The sequence below is a fragment of the Pteropus alecto genome, unplaced genomic scaffold (genome assembly GCF_000325575.1).
Source record: "Pteropus alecto unplaced genomic scaffold, ASM32557v1 scaffold189, whole genome shotgun sequence".
Classification (NCBI taxonomy): Eukaryota; Metazoa; Chordata; class Mammalia; order Chiroptera; family Pteropodidae; genus Pteropus; species Pteropus alecto.
In genome coordinates this window covers 1245949-1256650 of record NW_006442117.1, presented here as the reverse complement: position 1 = coordinate 1256650, position 10702 = coordinate 1245949, and positions in this window count along the sequence as shown.

The following is a 10702-nucleotide window of genomic DNA, read 5'->3' as shown; positions in this document are numbered from 1 at the left end:
GCACAATCCCGTTTTTTCTTTATCAAACATCGGAGAAATATTTTCTGAAAAAAAAGAAAGAAAGAAAGAAAGAAAAAGGAAGGAAGGAAGGCAGGAAGGAAGGCAGGAAGGAAGGAAGGAAGGAAGGAAGGAAGGAAGGAAGGCCACTCTCCATTAAAAGCTAGATGAGCTGAATTAAACAGTCAGTCACTGGAGAATTCACTCTCTGGGATGTGATACCCGTTCAGTAACCTTGAAACGTGGGAGTATCTGGGCTCACAGGGGCCAGGTCACCCAGCTGACAGATGCCTCTGGCAAATCCTGCCCAAGCTACTGAATCACACACGCGTTACTCAGCAAAAGTCCTGGGAGAGTCTGAATAACTTTCCAGGGGCCCCACAAGCTGTGGCTTGTGCCTTCTATGACGAGTTGGGGCTCCCTCTACTCACTGAGTCGTTTTCCAAAGCGCAGAAGAGAAGTAGCTTGGGAGTATTTTTAGCTTATTTTATGGGAATGAAAATTCGGCTTCTTTTTGACAACTGTCTAAGTTGGTACTTGAGCAAGGAGAATGTTGGTGCGATTTCGTTTTTCTTGACTGTCCCCTGCAATGGTAGATATTAATAACCGTGACGGATCAGAAAATGAGGACCTCGTCCTCTGAGTCACAGGACGCGTGTCACTGCCGAACGCTCCGAGCCCGGTGGTTTTCCCACGCGTGAGCCAGAACCCATCCTGAGACCGCCGACAGCGTCAGACGCTGTCCCCCTTGCAACGCCTGGAAACACAGCCGGACCCCTGCCGTGTGGCGACCTCACTTCCTCGGAGTTGTGAACTGGTCTTCAAGCAGCAGATACACGACTCTAGCAAATCGAATTTATTAGAGACTTCGTAGACACAATTTTTGCTTCTCCCCTTTCAAAAGATCCTTTTATCTCGTGAACGATTTAATGTCAGCCTCTCCAGCTAAAGTGGTGAAGCCACATTAACCAGATGACTCTCACACAGCATTTCCAATCTACCTTCCACATGGGCATCGCTTTAAAAACGGCCACCAAGCTCCCTCATTTCCAAGAGCTGGTGAACAAACACATTATTTACAGGGTACGTGATCACGGGACCTGATCCAGTTCATTAACTGCGTGACACTCTACCCTTTCTTTAGACAGTTTACCGGCTATGGACTCTCGTATGGGATCTGTCATTTACACTTCCTGATAATAAAACTTAATTGAAATTTCATTCCTGTACAAGCGAGATGCCAGCTTAACAGATGGTCTGTAATTGTTATGTCCACATATTTTATATTGAATGATGGCATCACACGCAATTTCACACAACTGCTATTCATTTAAATGCTGTGTTCGTTGAAGGCATTTTTTCACATTAAAACCTGATTTTTTTTTAATATGACCGTAAATCCATTATTAAAATTAATCAATTAAAATTATAAAAATGATTGAAACCATGGTGCAGAAATTGAAGAATAATGAATGATTAAAACCCGAGCTTTGTTCTTGAGGACAGCGAGGATATCGTACAGAAGCATCTAGGTCCGTGTCTGTAAGGCAGAAATTGACAGATGAGAGGGTGGAGTATATACCGAGTATATCATACTCCAGCAAGTGATCTGTCGCAAAACTTTCATGTTTCTTCGATGATTCCCAAATCTCTATGTTCTTCTTTAATCTCGAAGTCGAGCCCACTGACTTCATGCTCTGTACTCAGAATGCAAAGAGTTCTCACCCTTGAGACTGGGTGGGAAGTGGTTTGCAGGAAGGAATACGTTCGAGGCACTGCATCTAGAGAGGAATTTCAAATCTTTTCCTATACCCAAGTGCCATTCTATCCCAAGAGTTATAATCAGTGAAATTTTAATACTTATCATTAAGCTCATTTTACTTGTTAATGTCATGTTTCAGAGAGCGCTTTAAAGGAACTTAGCAATACAGTTTGAAAGTACAGTGAATTTATTCCGGCTTGAAAAGCTGACTCGCCTCTTCTTCGTAATGATCGTTATCTTCGACCTTCTTTTGCCACCTCCTCCCTTAATAATTTCAGTTACCATTTATCTATCTTTTCTACCCAAAACCTGTTCTCAGAAAAGGTTTAGATGAACTCAGTCGCCCCGATACAGAAATAACTTATGACACTCAAAATAATTACTTCCCCGGGGGTACCTACGCCTCAGCCAGAATGCACACCTTTCTGACAGGAGAGTCTCGAATCGTGGGGCATCAGGCATTGGTGAGCCAGGGAAGTCCCGGAGTCCCCTTGGTGGCTTTTGCTCTAGACTCCGGCACGTCCCCCCGTGCTCCACACTTAAGGGACACACTGCTTAACTAAGGAAACATATCAGGCTTTTCCTGGGGTGGGGATGGGGGTGGAAGGGGGGAGGAAGGGGGCGGAAGGACAGAGGAAGTTAAAAAAGACGGGGAAAGTGAAAAGTGTAGAGAAGGCATGGAAAGGCCACACCAGGATTCTCGAAGAAACGAGAGGAAAACGGGGAAATGATTCGGAAAGGTTTTCCGCCTCCCGGAAGAGCCGGCCGTCTGCCGGGAGATACCGTGGGGACAGTGCCACAGTAAGTGTCTACGAGCCGGTCCAGTGGTAGTGAGCCAGGTGCTCCGACGGCTCCGTGTCCTGCCACTTACTTCCCAAGAGGGAAGGAGGCCACTGAGTTGGCAGTATGTCCCCAGCACTTAGCATGGTGCGTGGCGCAGAGTAAGTAAGTATTTGACAAATATGTGTGACTCCCAGGGGCTCTTTACTCTTACGCGAAGCCTACGCTCGACCCTCAGCGATTTGTTAAAAATTCTACCTGCGATCTTTCCGCCCGTTTCACGGCGCTGTCCCCTCTCACAGGTGGGCCAGGGCTCGTGGCCTCCGAGGCGCCTGTCTCTCCCAAGGTGTGCTGGTCGCCCCGTCACTCCATCTCTCTCACAGATTCAGGAAAAGCTCTGCTTTTGTGGATTCTCTGACTTTCCCGTGACAGTGGGAGCGTCTCTGCCTCGAGCCTTCTACGGCCTCGGCAGAAGCCCGAAGGCCACAGATTTCCGTAAGCCTCCTGGATTCGTTTTGGAATGAGACATGATATAAAATGGGATAGATAAAGAAAACAAAATAATACAGCTATCGAAGATACGGGTAACGGTATGCTTCGATATGCTAAAAGAGAGAAAATAGAGGCCATGCTATAAAAATATTATTAAATATGAACTATCATATAGTTTTAAATGTATTAAGCTGCGTAATTATAGAGTACCCTATCGATACGCACAAGATGACGATTACCAGTAGGAATTTGCAGCCTTAGGCTGAACGATCCGGCCAGAAGTCAGGTCGGAGGCTACAGTTGGAAGACGTTTATCCCCAACAAAGCTCCTTTCCTCTCCAGATCTCTGGCCTTCGAAAGTCAAAGTTAAGTCAAAATTAATTTCCTCTGAATCGCTTTAAATTGTTCTTTTCGACTACAATTCTGAGTCTGAAAATGGGCCCAAGGGCTAACATATACTGAATGTCTACAATCGGCTGGACCGGCGTCTCTCGGATCCTGGTGTGTGTAGAGTCACGTGGGTCTCCTGGTCAAAACAGAGAACCTGCCCCAGCTCAGCGCACCAGCACGGTGCAGGCTTCTGTATTCTCGGTTCATTTCTTGGCTGACGTGAGGACGATGCACAGCCAAGTGTGAGCACCGCTGCGGTAGGTACGTAACAGACGTGATTTCATTTAATCCTTCCTCGTACTAATGTAAACAGCGTGATGTTTATTTTATAGGTGAAGAAGCTGAGGGTCAGAGTGACTAAGTCGCTGGCCCAAAGCTACAAAGCAAATAAGCGGCAGACGGAGGGCTGAGACCCAAGTGTGTCCGCCTCTCGACACACAGCCTTCCGGCTCGACACTGTCACGCCCCGCTTCTTAAAGAAGGTGGCAAAGGACAACCTGTCCCCGCTGAGCCCACAAAGCAAACCCATATCGGTTCCTAAGACGATGATAATTATTTTGCGTTGCCTTTTGCAAAACACAAACGCAGTGGCTCATAAAGGTCTCTTTTCTACGATCCATTCATTGAAACCCCACTGTACTGCCATCCAGGCGTGAGTCAGCACGAAAGCCGAGGAATTTTCAGAAACACATCATTGACACCCAGAGGGGAAGCCAAGGGCGGAGTGACCAGCTGGGAGGCGCAGGGGACGGTTCCTGAGACGGATGAGGTGTGAGCACAGGGACTTTTCTTAAAAGCTGCCAGGAGGGAAGATGGACAAAGGACCCCCAGGGCTGTCAACTATGTCAGCTAAGGACGGGAAAGGAAAGGAAGACCTTCAGCCAGAGGGACGGAGTAAATGCCCTTGAGAGAAGGTCACTCTAAGCCTTTCACGGAAAGGAAGTTAGAGGACACGCCCCTCAGGAAGAGAAGACAGCACAGTGTGTGCCAGGAGGGAGAGCAGCGGAAAACTAGAATGATTTACAAAAAAAAATGGACCTGAAAGATTTGGACCACAAGGATTTGTAAAAAACCACAGAAAGAGACTGTCCTTGAGAGAAACGGTCTGGGACAGAGAAAGCTCAGTGCGGTTAAAGTTTAACCCGCAAATTCAATTCGACTCCGTCCTAGATTAGGAGGCTCACGGTATGTTTTCTGCCAAAAATAAAAAGAACTTTTTTTGCGATGTCTGCAGGGCGCAGGCGCTGTCCTGCGTTACCCAAACCACCCACGGGGCATTTACCTGGGCCGCACGCCTGGAGTCCCCGGTACGCTCCTGACACTCTTGTTGGGCCTGTGTTTTTAAAAGGACCTGGGCGAGCAGCCAAGGCCCTGGTTTAAAGGACGGTTTCACGGTTTGTCAGCGCCAACGGTGCCTTTACGCCACGTGGCTGCCTGCGTCACCCAGATCTGAGGGGGGACGGCTGCTCGGGGTTCCCGCTGGAAGGGAAGCTGTGCTTCGCTATGTTCTTCGGGAACGTTTCCCGATTATTGTGTCTTATTCCGCTGCAGTTCATTGCTCACTTATCTCCTGACCGGCGCTCTTCAAACTGCGGGCTGTGACTTAGCACGAGGCAGTCACAAAATCAATCGGGAGCATCCCGGCCAGCATGAAAAAGATAACAATAAAACGAAGCAGAATACAAAAGTAATTTCAAACCACATCATGCATAACTCATTTTGTATATCGTTTAGCGACAGGCATGTAGGCGAATGTGTGTTTGCGCACACGCGGTCACAACATGACACATATTTCTTACTTGGACAAAATGCCCGAAGGCCGGAGCTCTGCGTCCTGTTCTGAGAGGCTGCTGGACGGTCCCTACCAGTTTCTCCTTCCAGCTTGTCCTGCACCCGCGTTTACGCCTGGGCGCTGACGACGTGACTCTCATCCATTCGGTCTGTCCTTCGCTCGTACTAGGTTTACAGAAACGAGTAAGACACAGCTCGTCCTCATCCCCGCGCCACCCGCCCGCTCCCCCCATAAGCAGAGGCTGTGAGTGACGTGGCGATCGTCGGTGCGGGGCTAAGCCCGGCTCAGGTCTGCACTTGAACCCCACCACCCGGTACGTCAGGACTAAACTCCCGTCATTCATCAAGCTCCTCTCTGGCCTAGACCTACTGTCTGCATCCAAACTTTTTTTCTTTTTTTCTTTTTTTTGACGTTTGCAGCAGCTTTATCCGTAATTGCCAAAACTTAGACGCGATCAAGACGTCTTTCGGCAGGTAAATGGATAAACGCGCCGTGGTTCGTCAGACACGGGGATATTATTCAGCATTTAAAGGAAATGAGCTGTCAGCCATGGAAGGACGCGGAGGACACTTCAGGGCACACGACGGGGCGAGCAGAGGCCGCACGCGGCGCGAGCTGAACTCTCGAGTTCGGGCGAAGGCAAAACTGCGAGACCAAAACGGGCTCGTGGCTGCCAGGCGAAGGGTGGCGGGAGGCAGCGGGTGCGCGGGCAGAGCACCGGGGACGCTCGGGGCGGCGGAGAACTCGGCGCGCCGTCGCCTCGGGGACACGGGCCGGTTCACGACGCACCACTCCCGACGAGGGCCCGAGCGCACTGTGGACTTGGGTGATGACATAGCTTTATTGACCATGACGATGTGCCACGGTGGTGTGGGGGTGTCGCAGCTGGGGGGCGCGGGTCTGTGGGGGCCGGGGGCACACAGGGTGTCGGAGGTGAGGTCGTGGGTCCGTGGGGTCCGGGGGCACACGGGGTGTCGCAGCTGGGGGGGTCGTAGGTCTACGGGGACCGGGGACACACGGGTGTCTCAGGTGGGGGGGTCACGGGTCTGCGGGGACCGGGGGCACACGGGGTGTCACAGCTGAGGGGTCATGGGTCTGCGGGGGCCAGGGGCACACGGGGTGTCACAGCTGAGGGGTCATGGGTCTGCGGGGGCCAGGGGCACACGGGGTGTCGCAGCTGGGGGGGTCGTAGGTCTACGGGGACCGGAGGCACACGGGTGTCTCAAGTGGGGGGTTCGCTGGTCTGCAGGGGCTGGGGCCACACGGGGTGTCGCAGCTGGGGGTCGTGGGTCTGCGGGGGCTGGCGCACACGGCGAGTCTCCCACCACTGCTTGTTTTGCTGTGAACCTGAGCTTTTCCGTTGCCGAGGGCTGCTTCTACCCGGCTTCCCGTCCGAGCCTGGAGCACCCACCTGTGTGTCACGCCAGTTCTGACGCTCGAGTTTCTCCTCCTGCTGCTGACACCGACTCTGCTTCTCTCCTCCTGGGTGGGTTGCACCCCCCACCCCCTCCGCAGAGTCCCGGCCTCCCCGTGGGCCACACCTGGTCCGCACCCCGCTTCCCCGCCCCTTTCCCCCTCCTGTCATCAACACAGATCTGTCTCCTCCCCGCAAAGGACTTGCTGGCTCATCGTCTCTTATTTAGAGTGTCTCTGGGGACTGTGTTTCCATCACTTTACTTGAAAGCCTATTTCACAGTCTAGTAGGTCTGCCCGTCTACAGAATTCTCATCTTCCTCTAAAGATGTTCTTTCTTAATTTTAATTTCTTATTCCTACTTATATCACTGATACCACCATCGATACTACTTCAACTTTGGGCAAATATAGATATATCTGTTCCTCACTGAACTTAAGACTGTGCATTTAAATGAACCCTGAGTCATCACTTAATCTCACTGCTCATTACCGAATTCTACCAGTCAATCATCCTACGCGTTCCTAACTCCAGCTGCCAGCGGCTGCCATCTCATGCGAGAACTGGCCTTTCTCTCGCTGGAAATATCCAGGAATGAAAATGCCCAGTCTCGGTGAACCCTCCTCATTCGATTTTCCCCCGGCTTCGCCATAAAAGGAAACAAAAGCATTTAAGAAAAACATTCGAAAAATTGTGACGACACATTTCCTTTACACGTCAGCATCCGCCTGCTTCATCTGTTCCTTTGACATTTATGGTCCCAGTGCCTTTATTAAGTGCTGGGGTCGAGGGCGAGGACGACCCCTCAAGCTGATCCTGGCCGAGACGGCAAACTGTCTGTTCCTTGTGTTGGCCACACTCAGAACTGCCCACAGTGAGATCTTCGAGGGGCCCCGTTGGAGGAAAGGGCCCTTCCCGTCACCCCAACAGAGCTCAGGCCAGGACGGCTTCAAGTCCCCAGCCTTCCGTCATGTCCCAAGCCCGTGGGGATCTCTGCACCTGCACGGGGATCTCTGCCTGGCCTCACCCCCCTCCCGCCCTGCCGTTTCCTCCGCGTCTCCTCCTCCCCTGAGCTGAGGTGGGCGCGGATGCCACGGACCGGCCCACGTCCAGCCCGCGATGGAACCCGCGGCGCCTCTGCGAGTCCCGGGTCGGGAGCCGGGGCCGGCACATCGCTTCCACGTCGTTCCGTTGGTCGACGCAAGTCACAAGGCCTGGGGGGAGTCACGGGGTGGGCAAGGGACTTGGCCGCTCTGCAAACTCACTGCAAAGGGACATGGGCCCGGGGAGAAAGTCATCAGAGCTGTGAGTTCAAGCAATCTACCGTCTGTGCTTTCTTTCCACTGATATAGCGTGAGGAGATCGAAGCTCCCATTTAGCGTTTTTAAAACAAATTCATGCTTTGGAAAATATTCAGAGCTTTTCTCAACGTGACGGGTGGTGGATCGTGATAGATTTATTTCTCTGGTTAGCAAAAGCATCGACTCAATGTCTTTATGTATCCTGTTCTCTGCCACATCCGTTTTCATTCAGGCTAATCTAAGGGTAGGTTTTCCAAATCGATTTTTGCTTAGGTTCGCTAAAATCAATTCATTAACTCTGAATCTCTTCCTATCCACATTTTTAAAGTTAGAATCGCTGAAGGGAGAAATTTTTTCCCATTCAAATACACTTAGCTTATCGTTTTCCAGGTTCTGATAACAATATACCGCCCAGTGGGAAAGTTTCTCTTTCCGCTGGATTTTCCTGGCACTATGTCCGGTTAGTGGTGGGATTAAGTTCATCCAATCACAGCACTGAAGAGTCAGGGTTCAGGGCCCTCACCGGAAGAAGAGCATCGTACACGTCTCATCCCGAGGTAAGCAAAAGTGAATGGATTCTAAGTAGCGCGGTTAATAGATGTTCATTCACAACGGCCCTCCAGAAGATCACTAAAAAGAAGTTAAAACGCGTGCCTAGCCACAAAATTCATCACACAGCCGTGGGGAATAAGTCACGGATACGTGGGAAATAATTTAACTGCATCTAACGGCTAAGAATACTAAGCGGTAGGTTAGTTATGCGGATAACAAACACATCCCAGAGGAGGGACCACCGCTGCGTGCTCGGATAATCAGCTGGCCATCACCCCTTTGTTCGATGGCTCTGGTACGGCACCGTGGCTTACGATATTCCCGCCCAGTCCAAGGTTTTGGGTTCCTGAGCTTTAAACCACATTATTAAGTGACTCGTCTTCAGCGCTTGGCTCAGAGATGCAGCTTTGAAATCGTTTTCCTGTGGTTGCCATCATTTGATTACCACTTGAAATGCTTTTCCATTGGGTTTTCATGCCTTGCTTTTTTTTTTTTTCCTTGAGCATATATAATGGAAAACATCTTTGTAATTAGCCACAAGTGCTGAAACTTTAATCTCCTCTGTGTAATTGAAATTTCCCCTGCAGCTAAGTGGTTTTTCTGGATCCTCAATAGGCTAAGAACATCTAAATGGTGATCGTTCCCTCGGGAGGGAAAAGAAATATATGTGAAGTCTCAGTCAGACTCTCTCTCTCTCTCTCTCTCTCTCTCTCTCTCTCTGTCTGTCTCTCTCGCTCTCTCTCTCGTTAAGAAAATTATCTCTTCGGTTTCCATTGCTATTTCTTGTTACCCTTTTAAGGAACACTACTTGCTCGTTTCCCACTTGAATACTTAAGCGTGCACTGAACAAATATTTCTCAAGCGCAATCGTGTGACAGGATACAGTAAGGAGCCGTATTAAAAGCTGGGTATATAACGGTGAACAAAACACTCATAAGTTTCTGTCATCAGAAAGGTTACAGCCTAACAAAAAAGACAGAAATAAATAGGTGAAGGAAAAGACCCAATAGAAAAAACTGTTAACAGACATAATCGCATCTTGGGATAAGTTCTAAACGAGGTGCAAAGATAAAGAGTTATGCAGGCAGCGTGGGGTAGGGAAGCCTAACTCGATAGGATTGTCATGTCCTCTCTGAAGAAGTGACGTTTAAGCCGCACCCTGCAGGATAATAAAGCACGCGTGAAGAGCGGGGTGAGGGGTGTTCTACGCAGGGGGTCGAGAGCTCCGTGCAAAGGGAGGAGCCTGGGCGAAGGTCCTGAGGTGTGGATGACTCACCGCGTTTGAAGAAGAACAGGGAGGAGGGTGAGCCTGGACCTCAGAGGCAAGTCCGAGTGAGGTACCGATGAACTGGAGAGGCGGGCGGAGGGCCAATCACGCGACGCCCTGTGGGCCTGTGATGAAGATTGTGGATTTTACTCAAACTCCGAGAATGACATTAATGAGTTTTAAGCAGGGAGAAAATATGATCGGACTTCTATTTTAAAAAATGACTTTGCCTGCCACGCAGTGAATAGATCAAAAGAAGCAAGAGTCACACGGTGGTCGGCAGGGAGGCTGCGACGTAGTCGTGGTGAGGAGAGAGGACGTGGATGTCAGACGCGCGCAGGAAGCCGCCTGGACGGGACGGGCCACCGGGCTGGACGTGGAAGGTGAGCAGGAGGCAGGGGACGCCAGCTCTGCGGCCTGAGCAGCGGGGAGGTGGTGGCGATTCACTGAGGATGGGGAGTCCTGTCAGCCGGGAACTCCGCAGGGAACCGAGGGGGTCTGACGGAGGGAGGGATCACACGACAGCGTGGCGGGGTTAAGGGCGACCACCAGGGATGGTGAAGGACCCCAGGACCGGCGATGCGGGGAGCCATTACGGTCCCACGCCCGAGAGGCAAGGGGCGAGCTCAGTTCCTGGAACTCACGGACAGTGCGTTTGCAGCCACAGCTCTGCAGGAACGTCCCACGGACACTGCGACCTTCCTCCTCTAGCAGAACTCAGCCTCTGCCAACCCCGCCGCAGGCTGGCAGGAACGGAGTCGGGGAACTCAACGCCCCGATGTCCCTCTCCCTGCACCTCCCAATCTCCTGCCAGTTCCTCCCAGTGACAACCTGGAAGCAGCAGCCAGCACCCGCGGCCCGTGCAGACGCGCCCCCTCACGCCAGCAGCGTGAGGGACAAAGGGGCGACGCAGAGAACGAACCCAGGACCTGTTTGGGGGGTAGAGATGAAAAGTC